We start from the raw sequence: 20656 nt of genomic DNA on the forward strand, positions 1-20656 counted from the left end.
GGCTAGCCATTCTCCATTTACCAGGGAAGATACCTGGTGGATGAGGGAGTAAGAATGGAGTCGGTCTTCAGACCAGACATAACCAGGACAGAATGAGTTGGCCATCAACTGCCTCTGGAAAAGTTAGAAAAGTTAGTTGGGTGATCTGAATTCTTCTGAAAACACTGTAGGGCCACTAGCCCTTCGTCACCATTAGACAATGAAAGAAGAGTGAAAGTTGCAATGAAGTCTGGGCCTCTTGAGGGGGAGAGATAGAGAGGAACCAGTAGGAAAAGAGAGAGATAGTAGGGCTTCCAAGTTTCTGTCTACAAATAATCAAGTTTCATTGAGCTTGCTTAACGTTCACTTGGAATTCTGGAATGTGAGCAAATTCAGCAATAAAGCAGCTCCCACAGGTTGCTTGATCATATGAGCTAAACTCTACAAAAGGTTACGCTACATCATTGCACATTGAAATTGGTAGGTTTCACAGAGCTATAAAATTAACTCGTGCCATCAGATTTCTCCTAATATTTTAAGTATAAGTGAGTCAGAATCCTGATTAATTTTTTCTTATGAAGCTCTTATGAACTTATAGTGCTTACAACTAGCTATTATGCGCTAAATTTCTAATGCATTTCTCAAAAGATAAATTATAGTTTGCTTAGTTAATGCTCCTAATAAATGTCCATTTTGTGATTGTCCTAAACACATGACTAGTCTTTTAAAATCCCTGAACTCTTTGACATAATTGATACACATTTTTATATTGATTTGAATAAAGGTACATACACTGAATTGGCTGTGTTTGGTGAGTTGGATTACTCCCTTTTGCCTTGCTAAGGTATTGCTTCTGTCTTAATTTAAAAATGGCAGACATAATAGTTCAGTAAATATTAATTCCCACAAGTGAGATTCCACTTAGGTGAAAATGTCTGCCCTCACAGAGTGCAGTGCAGGCTGAGCACATTATCTTCTGTGTAATCTATTTATTGTTTTACAGTATAAATGTTTGATATTTGCCTCCTGCAAAATCTTCATAGGTATACAAGACATAAGTAAACTGTATTTTAAACAACTTTATATAGGAATTTAATATTTTTATTTCTCTTTCATAAAATAAAATCAATAAGGGTGATTCATAGTAAGGATAGTGAGCTGGTTGCAAGAAGGGATTCTTACTAGCACTGGCAAAAAGAAATAAAAATAAAATATAAAATTGAAATTTAACGAAAAAAGGGACAAACTTTTCTCAAAAAACATCCAATTTATCAACCGGCTTTAATTGTTTTTTTTTTCCCCAAGAACACTCCAATATCTCTTGGTTGTTTGGTATTTCTCTTTCGTTGGTTTGCTTCCTGTTCTACATTTTTTCTACATCCTAATGCAATTTTATTTCAGATTGTATATGTTTGTTGACCTTCAGGAATTAGAGTAAAAGATTGCCTACTGGGGCTAAATTGGTGAGATGCATTAGTTTAATTGACCTGGGAGCAAAAATGTTTGATGCTGCTGGATTCTTGTTTAAACAATGGTTACCATTAGAACTACCGTTGCTGCAGATGAACCTGTGGAAATTGTTTTGTTAAAATTCCTTAATGTCTATACATTCTTTTGGTGTCTTTTTCCCCCCTTACACAATTTTATCTATAACTTTTCATTCTTTTAAAATGCTTTGGTTGATATTTTTGCATAAAATCCCTTTCCACCATTGACTTTTCTCCTCCTTTCCTCTCACTGGGCTTGATCCAAAGCCCATTCAAGTGAATAGAAAGACTCATTTTCTTCAATGGACTTTAGATGATGCCCTCTCTCTGAATCTCTCACCCCCATCCTCTCTCTCCAGTGCATTTCTCTCACCATTCTTGGTGATTTTCTTCTCCCCATACACATCTTTGGTCACATTTCTCATGTCCTTATGAAATGAAAGCTGGAGTATGTGACTTGCTCAATACCCAAAAGCAGGTATATTCAGTTTGTTTGAAGAATGGGAAGGTGACACAGGGCCTGATCCTGATCCAATGAAGCCAGTGGGAGTTTTACCATTGGTTTCAACAGGAACAGGATCAAACCCAAAGTGAACTCTGGGTTTCACCTGCCAAATGCAGGTGAGCTGTCAGCTTGGCAAATGTGTTTATTATCTAGCAGAGACTTTTTGTTTGTTTGTTTGTTTGCTGTCACTGAAGTTAGAAAGAAAGAACAAGACAGGAAAGTAGTGAGCTAGAGAGCTTTCAAAGACAGACATTCATTCATTTTTTTTTTGTTTCAAAGAGACAACATTAATGGACGCATTTAATACCAAAAGATGAAAAAGGATTTTTTTTCTCTTGCAATGAAAATGTACATTTCATTGTTTAGGAAATTCACATTTTGCCTACCTTGAATCATATCTTCCATATTCTCCATTTTCTCACCTCACAGCTACCAAGTCAATCTGAATAAATATCTGCATAAATATAGAAGGGAAAAGTCAGTTCCCAGAGAGCCTGAAGAAACACTAATGGCAAGAATGGCATCTGCATCAATACCATAAAAGCAGGAAATGAGTTAGTACCTCATTTATTGTCAAAACAGACCATATGGGAAGCATTGTGTGTCATCAGACCAGGGTGTTAATTAAGGCAAACAAATCTATTTGTAGACTAGTGGAAGTAATACTTTTAATACTGACAAACCTAAACACAGAGCAAAGACTTTTTCACATGTTTGGAACTGAGAATCTAGCTGTGTAAAAATTCAGGGCCCCATTCTGAGGTTTTTAATCAAATGGGTTAATTATAACATAGAAATCAATGGAACCGCTTGTGTGCTTAAGAATTTGGTGTTCCTATGTCCTAATCTTTATTTGCAAAGCCTTTCATTTGCAAACATTCGGCCCAGTCCTGCAAACCTTTCATCACATGAGTGATTCTTACTCATGTGAATAATCCAATGGTCTTCAGTAGGTTTTGTCACCTGAGTTAGGGTTTGCATGATCAGACTAATAGTGCAAACAATGTGTTAATCAGAGGATAAAATGTTAATAGCCTCAGAGGAGATGGCTGACATTAAGAAAAAGGAATTATTCACACTATGCAGACATCATTTATTTGTATCAAATATTTAATGTGGTATCTTTAGACAAGACTTAAAGCAGGGCAGCTTGCATGGAATTGCAGACCCAGTGGTGCTGGGGCTGGGAGATGAATTGATTGATGAGGAAGGTACAATACAAAATACTTTAAAGAAGCTACTTGAACATTACAAGTTTGTTTTAAAGTGGTGAATTTCCATTTTGGGACACTGGCAAATAGACTCGGATACTGTTTTATATCTTATACCTCAGACTTCGGTTAAGGAGTTGGAATGTTGAAGACAAGTAAAAGCTCCTGTGTGCTGATCCTCACCGTCGACTAACATAATTTTCAGTGGGGCTGAACACCCACAATTCTGGTAAAGTCAATGGAAGCTGCAGGTATCTAGTACATTCTGACCCTATACATATTTACTGTTTTCATTCTCTCCTCCCCCAACTAATATAATTCTTGCCTTTATTTTTCACCTTACTACTGAGTCCTTGACTATTTCAAAGGGCCACCATACCCTACCATTGGCTTGATCCCCACTTCCCCCATCAGCCTCACTTTCTAGAGTTTTATAATTGCAATCTGTCTATGGTTTTATTTTGTTCCCATTGACGTTGATAGGAGTTTTGCCACTCACTTGACTGGGGGGTAGGTCTTTAGTTTTGTATCCAGCTGAAACTCCTGCTGAGTTAGAAAACTGAATACTTCACTCTTGAATAAGAGAATTTGTAATATTTCCAAGTTATCAACTTCACTTTTTGATTAATCTTTACAGGGAGAAGGTAAGGAATATTTAAAAAAGAGATGATTATGTACCTTTAGGTAAAAGTTAAATCTTGCTTCCTGAGCACTTTGAGGCATTTTTAATAGGCATATTGTTTGCTCTATATATGCTGGTAACTTTAACTCGTATTGTGTAAATTAGGAGACTAACAATAAAACTACAAGTATGAGTCAACAGAAAGGTCTTTTTCTTCCCCTTTGTTTTATTCCTATGCTGAGCTATTCTTCAAAGTGTCTGTTTTCCTCTTCATCTTGGGGCAGAGCATCTGTTGCTCATTAGAATATTAGGTCAATCTTCTTAAAAAAAATGTATTTTGTAATTTAAAGATTTCCTCATTCCTTTCCCTGCTGAAAATCTTGCCATTATCACTTTTGGTTGGATAATTACCATAGGTACAAATGGTAAACACCAATCTTGAATTTTTCATGTAATAAGCTGGCTGATCAAACTCCCAAAAGTTAGATAATATATGAGTCCCATGTATTTCAAACAGTCATAGAAGTTAATTATTACATACTTAATGGGAGAAAGAATAGAAAGCAAAATGTATTACTTTATGTGTATTTTCCTTTGCATGTTACAAAAAAGCTGATATTACAGCAGCTCATTCTTGTGTTAGGACCATAATCTATCACACTATTTTTAATTGGGTATATTACAATGATTCTTTGTGGAATCAGTCTTTTTCCCTTCCCTCATTATACACTCTTCCTGTTTCTTTCCACCTTTCTCAGCTACTATTTGGTATATATCCCTTGTCCTCAAACAATTACTCACTCAGGGTCTGATCCAAAGTCCATTGAATTTGGGAAAGATTCCAAGTGATTTCATGATGCTTTTGATTAGGTTCCAATTTTCTTTCAGGTTCATTTAATTGAAACATTATGGAATTTTTCAAGAGTTTTTAATCGAAAAATGTCATGAAATCTTGTGTCCCCCACACATTTGCAGAGAGGAAATGGATGCTCATCCCACACCCACATCTTCAGTTGGTCAGTAGATGGGCAGTTATGTTGACCTGTGGCTCACAATTTATGCAGATAATATAATAATAGGAGATATACCTATCTCCTAGAACTGGAAGGGACCTTGAAAGATCACTGAGTCCAACCCCCTGCCTTCACTAGCAGGGCCAATTTTGCTCCAGATCCCTAAGTGGCCCCCTCAAAGATTGAACTCACAACCCTGGGTTCAGCAGACCAATGCTCAAACCACTGAGCTATCTCACCCCCAGACCTGATTGTCTTATTCATATGTAGGTGCTATGCCTGACTTTCTCAATTCTTTTCTCATTTAAATTTGAGATGGTAAGATGGCTGTCCCTTAAAGGCCCAAGACTAACCTCTGTGGCAAACATGACAAAAGAATAGATTGCAGAGGCAGGCCTCACTACAGAGCCCAATTTCTTAAAGAAGATTAACAAAGATGAAGATTCTGAAATTGTTGAGCACGCTGACCCTTATCTAGCAAAGTACTTAAGTACATGCTTAACCTTGAATGCTTGAATTTTTTCATTGACTACAAAGTTAAACACTTACTTAAGTGTTTTGCTGGATTAGGATCAGTATGTTCAGCATTTTGCAGGATCATTCACTGGTTCTCCAAGCCTATTTTCCAGGACATGTTCAGTAGCGGAGGCAACATGTTTTGTAGGAATTCAGATAAGACATTTTTTCTCTACATTCTCAGGCAATCCTGGGATCTTCAGATTACAACACCATGATCTGTTTTCTAGGTCCAACACTTTTTCCTGAAGGGCTTTTGTCAGGCCAGTTTCCTATTAAAATCAATGGAAATACTTCTATTGATTTCAGTTGGTTTTGGATCTGCCCCTATGGCCTCTAATACGGTTTTAAGAAATCAGAACCTTTCTTCCTTATTTCCTCTGCCTCTTAGCTTAGCTAACAGTCTGTTCTCAGTGAGGAGCAGACCACTGTTTCTCTCAGCTTTTTTTTTTTTTTTTTTTTTGGAGAACTTTGCTCTGAAATGTGGAGGTCTTGATGCTATATCCCTGTAAGTTGAGATGCCTTTTTAAGTGACATAGAGGAGTGGAGAGCCTGTCACAAAGCTCAGAATCAAGCCATCATCTTCTTGCTCCAATGGACTATCAAACACACACTGTTTAAAGGATCCCAACATCTCCAAAATAAGTTGCTCCTTTTCATTCATTAAACATTTCAACAAAAAAGGCATGAAGTGTTCACTCTGACCAAACTTTGGATTCTTACACCCATAAAACAGTTATATTTATCAACTCCAATTCTGTATGGCATAAGGGAATATAGTGACAGACAAATGATCTGAATAATTAATGTTAAACTTCCCACATTATATGACTCAACATCTGGCACATTTACAAGAGAAAAACATTAGAATTTTTATGAGCGTCTGCACTCCTTCACTGTAAATAACATTTATGATCCTAACATACTGACACATTTGCTTATCTGTTACTCAGTCTCCTCTTGGGGTAACATTACTGGGAACAAAAATTTCCTTGTCACTTAGTCAGGTAGGAATGGTTTTATTGACAAACACTGTCCACACATGCATATGTGCTATAACATGGACAATTGTCAAATATGTCTTTCTTTGACTGATTTGTGATTTAGTCAAATGACAATCTAATATTAATTATAATAAAATATTACAATATAACTTAGAATTTTAATATTCTTGTACTGAGTGGGAAAAGTTTTTAACCTGTCATAACAAATATGAAAAGTTTCTCTGTGAAGAGGAGAAGGAGCTGGACATAAACATAGGAATTAAAAGTGACGTAATATCTGTGAGCAATCTAAGGATATATCCAGAAATCCCACTGTTAGCTTCAGCTCATGTAAATGTATGCACTGTGCTGCCCCTTATGCATAGAATGTCATGACATATTTACTATACAGCAGGTGAATTCTCACTCACTTTTCTATCCCATTCCAAAATTCCCATGCCAACCTAATAAAGCCTAATATATATATTTTAAAAGGCAAAAGAGAAATAGCTTTATTTTTAGAGATGAACAAGTAATTCATTCTGAATAGTTTATTTAATTAATGCAGCCTCATCTTCTGTTTATGAATTATCTGTTTAAAGCTTACAATTTACCAAATAGTCAAATTAATTTGGTATTCATTATTATTCTCCAAATAGTCTTTGTGGCTGATTTTTGTTCTGTAACTGTTCGTGAGCAGTTAGCTGTAGTTTTGAAATTCCAGATATGTTAGATTTGACTGGATAAAAAGGTCTCACCTAGTAGTTTTTAGGTATGCTTATATTTCCATATTGGATGAGTGCAACAGAATCAGATTTCTTGTGCAAACAGATTTCCACTTGAAAATTTGCTTACCACAAATACACTCTAATATTAACTTAAACATCTTATTGCCATGGACATTCATTTCAGTAATTTACTTAAAAAGAGGGAGCACTAAAGGTGCACAAATGCAGGTGAAGCCAGTGAAATGTTATTTTTTAATTCAAGTAAATATGCATGAAAAATCTCCCTTTCTTTCTTTCTTTCTTTCTTTCTTTCTTTCTTTCTTTCTTTCTTTCTTTCTTTCTTTCTTTCTTTCGCTATCATATAAACTCCATGGGACAGGGACCATGGAATACATGCACACACTTATGGTATAAACAATTGTTTCATAATAATAAATAATCATGCACCATGACTGCAATGACTAAGATTTCATAAAATAAGTAGCCAAACAATTTTAACTGACATACAGAGTATCTTTCTACACTTATTTTGGTCTCATCAGAGGTTGATATGAGCTTGCCTGGCCATGAAACATGAATCATTGAGGGCTAGTGTATGTGATTAGTGATAAAAAGATTTAGAAAACTATGTGCGTGCACACACACAGAAACACTGAATAAAGAAAGGATTAACATCTACAAGTATCTGAAGGGTGTAAACCCCAAAGAGGGATAGAAATTATTTTGGGCTAAATCGTGGCATTATCAAGAGCCTTGAGTAAGAGGCAGCCTGTAGATATGCTATTCCAGGGCTGCCCGGACGGGGGGGGAAAGGGGGGCAAGTGGGGCAATTTGCTCCAGGCCCCAGGCCCCACAGGGGCCCCCACGAGAATATAGTATTCTGTAGTATTGCAACTTTTTTTTATGGAAGGGGTCCCCGAAATTGCTTTGCCCCAGGCCCCCTGAATCCTCTGGGCAGCCCTGTGCTATTCCATACACAAATCAGAGACCAAAGGCCTTGCTCCAGAATAGAAATAAGCTATAGCAACTTACTCAGTGCTCCTGTCGGCCCACCTGTCTGCTTTCCAAGGACATTGTGGCTGGAATGTATACATTGGCACCAGGTTAAGGGCAAGAGGGAGAAGCTCCTTGCATCCTTTCCCCCTTTTGCCCACCCACGAAAGCTCATGCTCCAGTATGTCTGTTAGTCTATAAGGTGCTACAGGACTCTTTGCCGCTTTTAAGAAAGATTTAGTTCACATTACCATGCATACAAAATATTCATACAGTTAAGGGCCCAGATCCTCATCAGGTGTAAATCAGAGTAGCTTCCCTAATTTCAGTAGAGCTAACTCTAATTTACACCAGCTAAGGTTAGGATCCCAGTACACAAAATCTGAAAGTACCCACAATGGAAAAACCTCATATTTCCCCCCAGAATCTAAAAGAAATAAAAGAAGATTAATAGAAAAATTGCTGAAGCAGGGGCTTCAACTCCACACATTTAGGGGAAATGTTGTCATGGATTGATAGAGAAGGAACACATTTCTTACTGCAATTTCCCTTTACTCAGTAATAACTTTATAGCTGAGTGAGCAGAAAAACACTAGTTTCAAATGGAATGTTCAGTAGTTCCTTCCCTTGTCTTCCTTCCCAATTGGCTTTTAAATGAAAGCCTGTAGTAAACTTCCTCAGTACTTGTAATGTGCAATGGAGGGGCTGTAACAAAACATCTGGGTGGTATTGTATAACTTTATTAGGAAATGGAAAATTTCTTTTTTTTCTTTTTGCAATTTTTTTAACTGACTTTGTTGAGACAGTAGTACTATTCTGCTATGCGTGAATACACACAGTTTCCCTTACTGCTTCTGTGGAGTGGTTTCTACAGGTGCCTGAAAACAGAGGGTAGCTTGAGACTTTCACATCCAAAGTCAGGCCCAAATTCTGTCTTCAATTAGTTTTGTGCATTCTTTTGTCTTTTATCCAGGCACAAATTAGGATGTAATTCGAAAACAGTGCAGTAGTATAAGCACAAGTGAAGGCAGTATTTGACTAGCACACTTTTATTACAGATAATTTGCGAGTGAAAAACAAAGAACCCAGTTGAACCTTCAGACCTGAGAGTGAGTTTGCAAGGCTAACTATTACCAAAAAGCACATCTTTTTATTTGTAAAGTGAGTACATTTGACCTGAAAGTCACTGGTACATTACAATGGAAACCCACAGGGCAATGGCATTATTACAAAGTCATCTTCAGAGTAGAATCACAGTGTAAGGTGGCATTACATGGTCTGTCTAATCGAAATAGAAAGTGATCAGTCAGATCCAGGAAACTCCATTTGAAGATAGGCATTGTTTGAATGAATTGAAATGTATAAAGTGTTATTCTACTATATGAAAGCCCTGCCTATGGAAAGGCAGGGTGGGGTGAGAGGGAGAGAAGACATTTTTCTGTAAAGGAAATAACCTGATTCAAAACCCATTGAAGTCAGTGGAAAGACTCCCACAAACGTCAATGGGCTTTGGATCAGGCCCCTAATGCTTCATCTTGAGGTAAGGGATCTCTGTAGCAATATCTTTACCCACATTATAAACATAACAAGAAAATGTTACTACATAGAGGGAAAAAAGAGGTACTGCAGGCACCTGAATTTGATTCAGCCAAATTAGCAAGATTGACAGAGAGTTCAGGGGTGAGGTTATGTGATAATCGGGATTTTCAGAGCAGACTGAGTGGTCATGTAGTAGAGACACAACTGAGTATAGAAAGAGGATCCAGGGAAAATGAGAAGGCTGTAGAAAGAAGATAAGAACCACAAGCAGCGGAAAAAAAAAAGATTTCAGAGGGAATGAGAGCAGCCTAACAGAAGACAAGATCAGCATTAGTTGAGATGGGTAGAGTGAGAAGGCCTGGAGGAAGGAGCACTGAGATATTGAGAAGTACTCATACGAAGAGTGATTGAATAGTTCAAGTGTCTACTAAGGCAAAGAGGTTCAGTACTGAGATTGCATCCCTGGAGATCATTCCAGCTATGGAACAAAGAAAAAGAGAGATTCTTTTATGCATGGTTATTACTTAGTACACAAAATCAAAAGGAGCCATTGTTTTCCGAGTAACTTCTACAGGGAGTCAAAAAAGAAGCAAAGCAATTTCCCCTTCCTTCGCCATAACATTTATAAAAATGTTTTGAAAAACTTTAAATCAGTCAGTCTGCACTGCCTGGGGAGGTGGACTGCATTCATTACCATGGTATTTGAGCATATGATTCAGAGAAATGCCTAGAACTTTTTAAAAAGGAGATTAAAAACTAGCAACACTCCTCCATCAAAGCACATTTTGTGCCTCTTCAAGCTGCAATTTAACAATGAATTCTGATTACCGGAACTTAAACAAATAAAGCTATTCCAACAAAGACAGCTCAGGTTCCCCACCTTGACCCCATTTGTTTCTAATTATGTTGTGAGAAGAGTTGGGGTTATAGCAATGAACTTCCCATAACTGTGGATGGGCGTAAGAAAGCTGTATGGCCATTAATGTTTATTATCAAGCTTTTAAGCAATGTAATAACTAAAGTGATCCAAGCTTTAAAACTCTCCAATGCCAGCTGGAGAATCAGAAAATGTGTATGAGGCTTTAATTAACTGTAAAGTCTGAAGTGAACTGCATTGCACGATACCTGGGGATTTTAATGAAGAACGTACATATGTTCTTTCTGCTAATTGAAGATGAGCTGCATTTTAAGGGATTACATCCCCTGAGGTTGTAGAGTCAGAGAGAGTGGAGGAAAGGCAAAGAATTTTAAAGGCCTAAAGTAAACTTTTACTAATGGTTTGCCCTTTGCAAGCAGTTTATTAGCAAGTTATCTTTGAATTGATTTACTAGATATATTAAGCATGCTATGTGGATTTTACCCAGAGATAAAACTATGATCCAGGGAAGAAGCTTGTTATTTTTGCACATCTCCAGAGAACTGTAATATCTAAGGGCTGCTGTTCAGCCCTGTGAGCCTGATGACAAAGACAGTTGCAGTCTTTGCACATGGAAATGCATACTGCTCCAAAGGGGTCTCAGGCATATTTCCTCCCTGAGCTTGGTCTTGTGCCAGAGACTCCAGCCTTTCTCTTCTCTCTACTGTTCTTCATCTCCCCCGCTGCTTAGTCACTGGCACTATGGCAACTGGATAGAAAAAAATTACCTCAGTATCTTTGCCACATATTGGAAACTATCTGATAGGGAAGACTTCTGGCTCTATCTCCTGGATTAAAGAAGGCTTCCTGCCTCCCAGCTGCTCCTCCTGTGTATCTGTGTACACAGTATCTCCTGTATATCTGACTGGACCTGAGAGAGGGGTATGGAGAGGAAGCAAGAGAAGCAGTGGTATAGAGCAGAAACAAAGCTGCTTCATCCCTGAGAGAGAGCTGAGCAACCATTCATCCTCCAGACCCTTGGATCAATGGGGCCTAAGTTAGAGATAAAGGGGCAGCAGGAACAATAGATAAAATGTAGGAATACCTCACAAATGACCCTCATTTCAATGGATGTCCCTCATTTTCATCCCAAAGTTATTCAAGTCCCACACAAATTTTGTGTCCCCTCATTAAAAAGTGATGAAAGTGATGAACATCGGAAGAAAAGAATTATGGAAATGAGGAGAGAGAGCACTTTGTGCCCTGCATGGATACTTTATGTCCTTCATATTTGTTCTTTGTCACACATTTGGGTCTTTTCCGGCTGACACTAGGCTGCTGCAGTGCTGTAGTGTAGATAATTACTACATCAACAGAAGGGGTTTTTCCATCATTCTAGTCAATCCACCCCATTGAGAGCTGGTAACTAGATTGATGGAAGAGTTCTCCTGTTAATTGAGTCATGTCTACACCAGGGATTAGATTGGTTTAATTACATCTCACCAGGGCGTGAATTTTTCACATTCCTGAGTGAAGTAGCTAGGTCAACCAATGATTAGGTGTAGACCAGACCTAGGGCTGCCAGAAAAGAATTCCATTTCATGAAACATTTGGAGGTTTTGAAATAAGAGGTTTGGAAAGTGTTCAAGAAAATTTGATTGTCTATAGCCCAGTGGTTAGGGCAGTGCCCTGGGATGTAGGCGATCCAGATTCAAGTCCCGTATTATGCCTGATTTGGGAGAGAACTGGTAATAAAACTGATGTATTCATAAGGGGGTAATTGCTTGATTTGGAAGGTACTCATTGAGTTGGGGCTGTAATACTGAAGTGGATTGCACACACCAATACATTATACAAATTATATGTAGTTCTAGTGTAAGTTGTATACAAATTGCATGAAAATTTTGTGTACTTTTTCTCTTCAGCTGTTGGCTAAACCCACTTGGTAGGTCAGAGAGAGGCGTGTGGTGAACATCCTTTAAGATGACCTAGTCTTTTCTCCAGGCCAATCAGGATCTAAAATTATTTTACAGATTACTCCCTTGCACTCTGCCATAGAGGAACAAACTCCCTATGTGCCAGGTCACAAAACAATTTGGGCTGGCCACCCCTTCGACTGGACAGAGGAGTGACCGAGTCAAGCTTCAATGGCATTGATAACACATAGCCAGAGCCATGCTCAGGACTGCTCCAGCAGCTGTTGTACTGATTTAGAACAGGACCACTGCTTAAAAATGGTTATGCCATGCCCCCCGCCCCAGCTCCATATCCTATGGAACTTTCAGCAAGTGCAAAAAACATAGATGGGGGGGCGGCATTTTCCATCCTGTCCCTCCAATTGGTGTCACTGATTTGGATCTCAATAGAAACAGAGTTCAATAAAATATCCTAGAAAATATTGCCAAAATGTTCTCAGAAACGTATGGTTGCTGAAACATAAATGGCCATATGAGAGAGAGAGAGAGAAAGAGAAAGAGAGAGAGACTGACAAAAATAATATTTTATTAACCAACACCACATTAAGGAAGGTAAAGAAACTGAATAATGCTTTGTGTATGTTTGGTGCATAATATATTTAATACCAGATCTTCAGATGATGTACATCAGTGTAGCTTCACTGAAGTTAGTGGAGCTACATTCATTTACAGCAGCTGAGAATTTGGTGCTTATACTACAAACTGTAAACAGAATTCCTATATTTCTTGTATCCTTATTGTCCCAAAGTAAAAATGGGAAAGAGTATGTGACTGAAGAGTGCTTCAGTAGGTGTCATCACTTCTCACGACCATGACCCTTCAATATTTACAGAATCTTCCCTTCTAGACTTCCATACAACCACTGGATCTTCCTGCTGCTGTGCTTGTTAATGCTGTTGCTATTATTATTTTGGCTTCCAAAATGCTAGCTTGTCAGGGAGACACTATGGCCTCCATGTAAAGTCAACTCTTTTGTATTAATTATATTTATCTACAGATCTTAGACACAATTTTAAACACAATTCACTGCTTCTGATTGCTGGGCCATAAATGTACTTGTTTTATTGTCATGTTAGGTGCCAATTTGTCAGTTGGAGAGTGCTGAAGTTGAGAACATTTTCCATTCATTGCATCTCATCTGGAGAAGGAAGGGTATTCTTGAACATCAATGACTCTATCTCCAAGCAGGGACATATTTACATAGTGTTTACATACTGTTAATACTTATGTTCTCTTCATTAATCATGCATAAATTCTACACACAGACTGGTATGAATATACTGAATTGAAAAGTTTGTTACTTGAGTTGTATAGAAAAATATAATTTGAATGTAGAGTCAACATGCTAAGCATTTTTATGCTAAATGATAATACCTTCCATTTGTTTATATCATTTGATTATTATTTAGATTGTGGTAAAACCCAAACTGTACTAAACATCTTCCAAACACAGAAGTCATAATCCTTCCTTCAAATTGCTTGCCACTTCAAAACAAATTTAAAAAATGGTCCCAAAAGACAGTTTGAAAGAAACAAACACAAATGAATGCAAATGGTAAGTCACAGGACTGTATGTATCAATCTAGTAAAAAATATTTTGTAACTCCTCCCGACACAATAATTATTTAATATTAAAACAATTAACAGGGTTTTGTTTTATGGGGACATTTGTTATGCATTTTTACACAAGGAACAGTAAAAAATAGCTTAGCTGACCATATTGTAGTGACAAAATAAACAGAGCCAAAAGTAAAGAACTGGATTCTGATCTTACTTTCCTCAGTTTTACTCCTGATTTACACTAGCAGAAGCAGAATCAGGCTCCATGTATTGAAATTGACCCCAGCCTCTGTTTTTTTTCACTTACTGAAAGACTAATTACATATACATAATCCTATGTAGATTACACAGCTACATTTTCAATTCAGTAGATACTATGTGCCAAATTTGTTGTCTGTTACACCGGTATACTGAGGTTGTGCTGGTATAACTGGCAGCAGAAGTTATGCTCTCATCCATAATCGGGGCCCAATTTTTCCTTCTAACATGCACCAGCAACTCCAGAGTTGCCAACTCTCACAATGTTATTGTGAATGTCACATTTTTAAGCATTTAGTTTGTAAAGCTGCTCATGCTGTCAGAAGAAAGGTTGGGAGTTTTTCACGATTTTTCCCCTTACTAAAATGGCTGCCATCGCTCATTGTTCTGTCCTCAGCTAAAATCAGAAGAATGGAGAATAGGGAAAGGCAGGGGACAAGAATGATGTGGCGGAAGAGATAGGGCAGGAAGTGAGAATGTGAGCTGTAGAAAACTGATGGAAAATAGAACATGTCTGAAGGGGAGGGTAATATACATGGAAAGAAGACTGTGGCAGCATTACAAACCCAAATCATGAATCAGGCACCCAAATTGTCATGAGATTGGCTTAAAAATCATGAGATAAAAATAATGTATTTTTTTTTAAATCATGTTTTCAATCCTCTCTCTGTAACCATGACTGTTTGAAACTTGATTTTTAAAAAAGTAAAAGCCTTGATGGGCTCGGAGTGTGAATAGCGGGCATGAGACTGTGAGGGAGGACAGTGCACATCAGTGTGTTGATATTACAGTGAGGAGTTAAAGATAATAAAATAGCAGTTGAATATCATTTTTACATTATCTGATTATTGTAGCAGGGACCGTCTTCTGACTACTCGACAGTTTGTTCTCTTCAGCCCAGCAGAAGCTGCTCTTGGCTGCTTGAAGTCCCTCTTTTTCCCCTGGGTATCAACTGTTTCATGATAGCAGAGGCCATATTGAAGGTCTGTCATGCATCAGGTTCTGGCTCCTTTCTTCCCGCATGGCTCCACAAGCAGGGTTTGCTGTCCTTGGAAGAGGAAATCTGCCTGACTGTGTGAGGTTCACCTGGCTGAGCTTCTCCCACTCTTTTTGCCCCATAGCTGGCTGTTTCCCTCCTTCTCTCGTGAAGACTATTGAACCGGGGGTGCTGGAACAATTTGTTTAGCGAGGGAGCTGAGATACATTGAACGGAACTTTAAACTGTGTATCTAATGGAAACCACTTCAAGCCAGGGCGTGCGGCACCAAACCTAGCACACTAGTTCCAGCACCTCTTTGTCTGTGCATGAGAACTTGTGAGTCTCTCTAGGGAGACCTGGGATACACCCAGCCAAATGCTACTCCTCGGGGACTGACTGCCAGAGCCTCCAATTGGCTCATCTCTTCTTTTCTTCCCCCACCCTTCCTCCTGTCTGAGTTTCATGTGCTTTTTCACAAAGTGAAATGTCAACACTGCTTTTGTAAAGGGAAATCATTAATCAACAATCTATTAGAATTCTTGGAGGGTGTCAACAAGCATATGGACAAAAGTGATCCAGTTGATACAGTGTACTTAGACTTTCAGAAAACCTTTGACAAGATCTCACACCAAAAACTTGTAAGCAAACTAAGCAGTCATGGGATAAGAGTCATGGATCAGTAACTGTTTAAAAGACAGGAAACAAAGAGGAGGAATAAACAGTCAGTTTTCCCACTGAAAAGAGATAAATAGCAGGATTCCTCAACGATATATACTGGCTGTGTGCTGTTCAACATATTCCTAAATGTTCTGGAAAAGGAGGTAAACAGTGAGGTGGCAAAGTATGCAGCTGATACAACATTTCTCAAGATAGTTAAGTTCAAAACTGATTGCGAAGAGTTACAAAAGACTCTCACTAAATGGAGTGACTTGACAACACAATGGCAGATTAAATTCAATGTAGATAAGGGCAAAGTAATGAACATTGGGGAAAAATCCCAACTATCTATACAAAATGATGGGTTATAAATTAACTGTTACCACTTGAGAAAGAGATCTTAGAGTCACCATGTATCATTCTCTGCTCAATGTGCAGCAGCAGTCAAAAAAAAAGCTAACAGAATATTAGGAACCATTAGAAAAGTCATAGATAAGAAGACAGAAATATCATAATACCAGTTTCTGAGTCCATGGTTTCTGAGCCTCACCTTGAATACTGAATGTAGTTCTGGTCACCCCATCTCTAAAGAGATATATTAGAATTGTAAAAGGCACAGAGAAGGGCAATAAAATGATTAGAGGGCATGAAACATCTTCCATACGAGGACAGATTTAAAATACTGGGACTGTTCAGTTTAGAAAACAAGGCTACTAAGGGGGGGATATGGTAGACATTTCTAAAATTAAATCATGAATGGTATGGAGAAAGTGTTATTTATCCATCCACGAAACAGAAAACAGAGGTCAGCCAGTGAAATTAATAGACAGTAAGTTTAAAAGAAATATAAGGAAGTACTTCTTTACAGAATGCACAGTTAACTTCTGATTTTGTGAAGACCAAAAGTTTAACTGGGTTAAAAAAAAATTAGATAATTTCATGGAGGATAGGCCCCACCAATGACTATTAGCTATGCAGGTCAGGAATGCAACACTATTCTCTGAGTTTCCTTAAATCTCTGACTGCCAGAAGCTGGGAGTTGATGACAGGAGATGGATCACTTGAAAATTGCCATTCGGTTTATTCTCAATGGCCATTGTCAGAAGACAGGATACTCGGCAAGGTCAGTGGTTTTCAATTTTTTTCATTTGAGGACCCCTTACAATATTTCAGATGGAGGTGTGGACCCCTTTAAAAATCTTAGACATAGTTTGTGGACCACCACGGGTCCGTGGACCGCAGGTTGAAAACCATTGTTCTATAGGAACGACAACCTTTTGTGGACCCCTTAGACATAGTCTACAGACCCTCAGGTGTCCATGGACCACAGGTTAAAAAACACTGGGCTAGATGGACCATTCTTATCTTTTATGTTCTTATGTTGTGAACGAGAAGGGAGGCCAGACATCATAGATCCATGTCCTTATACAGGTTTTGACCCCACTCCCATCATTCCTGAGATCAAAGGGCCTCCAGATGCCAGGTTATGTGTAGTCTTTTTTCTTGCCAGAGTTTCTGGGTGAGAGAGACACCCAGGGAGGTACATAAGGAAAATGTTTTTTAAAATGTGTTTTCCAATGTAACCCACAGATGAAGTTTAGGCTGTTCCCTTTCTACAATCAGCCAAATTCTAAACAGTTCTCCAAAGAACACAGTGACTGTATCAAACCAAGAGGCCAGCTAAAAACTTTGCCAAAGAGTGTTGAGCAATCCTATGCCATTCTTTCTGAGTAGTGACTAAGGCCTGGTCTACACTACACGTTTTTTTATACCAAATTTAGCAGCGTTAAACCGAATTAACCCTGCACCCGTCCACACAACGAAGTCCTTTATTTCGATATAAAGGGCTCTTAATATCGATATCTGTACTCCTCCCCGACGAGGGGAGTAGCGCTCAAATCGGTATTACCATTTCGGATTAGGGTTAGTGTGGCCGCAATTCGACAGTATTGGCCTCCGGGAGCTATCCCAAAGTGCACCATTGTGACCGCTCTGGACAGCAATCTGGAGTCGGATGCACTGGCCAGGTAGACAGGAAAAGCCTCGTGAACTTTTGAATTTAATTTCCTGTTTGCCCAGCGTGGAGCACTGATCAGCATGTACGGGAGATACTGGATCTGATCGCTTTATGGGGAGACAAATCTGTTCTATCAGAGCTCCATTCAAGAAGTCGAAATGCCAAAGCATTTGAAAAAATCTCCAGACATAGGCCACAGCAGGGACTCAACACAGTGCTGTGTGACAAGCATAACGGAAAGCCAAAGAATCAAATGGACGCTCATGGAGGGAGGAGGGACTGAGGACTCCAGCTATCCCACAGTCCCCGCAGTCTCCGAAAAGCATTTGCATTCTTGGCTGAGCTCCCAATGCCTGAAGGGTCAAAAGCATTGTCCCGGGTGATTCAGGGTATATGTCATCAATTTACCCCCCCTCCCCCCCCCGTGAAAGAAAAGGGAAACAAATTGTTTCTCGCCTTTTTTCAATGTCACCGTATGTCTACTGCATGCTGCTGGTAGACACGGTGTTGCGGCGCTGAACAGCAGCATTCCCTCCCCTTCCTTTTCTGATGGCAGATGGTACAAAAGGCTTGGAAACCATCCTCATCATCCCATGAGTGCTCCTGGCTGGCCTCGGTGAGGTCTGCTGGGGGTGCCTGGGCAAAAATGGGAATGACTCCTGGTCATTCCCAGCAGACGGTGCAAAAGGATTGAAAACCATCCTCATCATAGCAGCGGGAGGCTGAGCTCCTTACCCCCCCTTTCATGTCTAATGAAGATTCTGTACTGCCTGGACTATCATAGTAGTGAGAGGCTGCCTCCCCCTCATTTTATCTCACTAAAAAGTCAGTGTTTCTTATTCCTGCATTCTTTACTACTTCATCACACAAATGGGGGGTCACTGCCACGGTAGCCCAGGAGGGGTGTGGGAGGAGGGAAGCAACAGGTGGGGTTGTTGCAGGGGCACCCCCTAGAATGGCATGCAGCTCATCATTTCTGTGGGATATCTGGGGCTCTGACCCGGAGTGGCTGTGCTCTCTGGTTCTCTAGTAGACTTGCCCCATATTCTAGGCAGGACTGACTCTAGTTTTAGACAAAACATAAAGAAGGGAATGACCTGGGGAGTCATTCCCATTTTTGTTCATGCGCCCCCGGCCGACCTCAGCGAGGCCAGCCAGGAGCACCCATGACAGCAGCAGACGGTACAAAAGGACTGATAACCATCATTGCCAATTTCCAATTGCAGACGGTACAAAAGGATTGATAACCGTCATCGCCAATTTCCAGTTGCAGATGGTGATATAGGGCTGGTAACTGTCTCTGCTACCTTGCAAAGGCAAATGAATGCTGCTGTGTAGCACTGCAGTACCGCGTCTGTCAGCAGCATCCAATACACATACAGTGACAGTGACAAAAGGCTAAACAGGCTCCATGGTTGCCATGCTATGGCGTCTGCCAGGGCAATCCAGGGAAAAAGGGTGCAAAATGATTGTCTGATGTTGCTTTCATGGAGGAAGGATTGAGTGACTACATTTACCCAGAATCACCCGTGACACTGTTTTGGCCCCATCATGCAGTCGGATCTCAACCCAGAATTCCAATGGGCGAGGGAGACTGCGGGAACTATGGGATAGCTATGGGATAGCTACCCACAGTGCAACTCTCCGGAAATCGACGCTAGCCTCAGTACATGGACGCACACCGCTAAATTAATGTGCTTAGTGTGGCCGCGTGCACTCGACTTTATACAATCTGTTTTTAAAACCCGGTTTCTCTAAAATCAGAATAATCCCGTAGTGCAGACATACTCTAAGGCCTGGTCTACACTAAGGGGGGGCGGTCGAACTAGGGTACGCAAGTTCAGCTACGCGAATAGCATAGCTGAACTCGAAATACCCTAGTTCGACTGACTTACCCGTCCAGACGTGGCGGGGTCGAACTCCGCGGCTCTAAGGTCGACTCCGCCACCACCGTTCGCGGTGGTGGAGTTCCAGAGTCGATCGGAGCGCGCGGGGAGTTCGAACTATCGCGTCTTGATTAGACGCGATAGTTCGAACTCCGAGAAGTCGAACTCACCGCGTCGACCCGGACGGTGAGTATAGACCTACCCTAAGTGAAGTACAAAACCAAAGCATGTATTGTCAAGGTGCTAAAATGAAATCACTTAAAACATGGCTGATTAAAGACAAGACAATAATATACCTCCAAAAATCAGATCAACTTCTGCTTGTTGTAGTACTGACTGTCTCCACCCGCAACAGAAACCAAATGCCAGGTTGCCTTATACTATTAGCATTTTTGAGGTACCTCATCAGTTATGACTTAAGTCTTTCCCTGAGTGTAACTTTGGAGAATGAGGCCATTCTTTTTGTTCATCTTGATCTGATGATCTTCAATGGCTCCATTATTCTGAAGTTTAGTAACAGCATTCTTTGTTTCTATTGTTGTACGACTTTTAATTGCAAACTACTTTAGAGTAAATAAATAGATGATGCTGTCACACAATCTGGATTCTTTATCTGGAAGAAAGCTCAAGGCAAATTTATGGGGCATCAAGCTTCATCTTGTCACTTCATAGCAGTTGATATTCTTCACAAAGAATGCTAGTGGTATCCTAAATGTCCAGTACTCTCAGAAGAAAGAACAAAACAGAGAGATCCTAAAGATAATACTAAGTAGTATACATTCTCTTGCCAGATAAGGACTTACACTGCAAGGTCATTATACTGAACAAGTTGAAAATACATCCTTAGGTGAGATTAGAGACAACTTTGTTAAATTGCTTTAATTCCAGGAA

The 20656-nt window shown here is 39.6% G+C and overlaps 1 long non-coding RNA gene across 3 annotated transcripts in view; it reads right to left on the reverse strand.

Moving 5' to 3' along the window:
* Positions 1-20656, reverse strand: part of LOC120398660 — a 53363-nt gene that overhangs the window by 24260 nt on the left and 8447 nt on the right. For all 3 annotated transcript variants that reach the window (XR_005594615.1, XR_005594614.1, XR_005594613.1), the window contains exon 4: positions 2358-2425. This is a non-coding gene — a long non-coding RNA (uncharacterized LOC120398660). The remainder of the gene's footprint in view (positions 1-2357; positions 2426-20656) is intronic.

The sequence above is a fragment of the Mauremys reevesii genome, linkage group 2 (genome assembly GCF_016161935.1).
Source record: "Mauremys reevesii isolate NIE-2019 linkage group 2, ASM1616193v1, whole genome shotgun sequence".
NCBI classification, from domain to species: domain Eukaryota; kingdom Metazoa; phylum Chordata; order Testudines; family Geoemydidae; genus Mauremys; species Mauremys reevesii.